Raw genomic sequence first — 250 nt, forward strand, 5'->3', positions numbered from 1 at the left:
TCTAAACGTCTCATATTTCAAGAAAAAAAAAGATAACTACTTTGTCATTAGTATGTTTGTCATTCGTGATTTACTTTTGCAAACTTTTTCCTTCAATTTTCCTCTTCAAGATTTTCCGCCCCTAACCAAGTCTTGCAACATTAATTTACTCCATCCATCAAACCCACCTTCCATTACGACCCAAAAAGCGGACAAAGCGAAGGTGCAGTAAATGTTATTTTCTGAAAACTTTTCATAGATCATCTGCAAA

The sequence above is a fragment of the Penaeus monodon genome, chromosome 32 (assembly GCF_015228065.2).
Source record: "Penaeus monodon isolate SGIC_2016 chromosome 32, NSTDA_Pmon_1, whole genome shotgun sequence".
Taxonomy (NCBI): Eukaryota; Metazoa; Arthropoda; class Malacostraca; order Decapoda; family Penaeidae; genus Penaeus; species Penaeus monodon.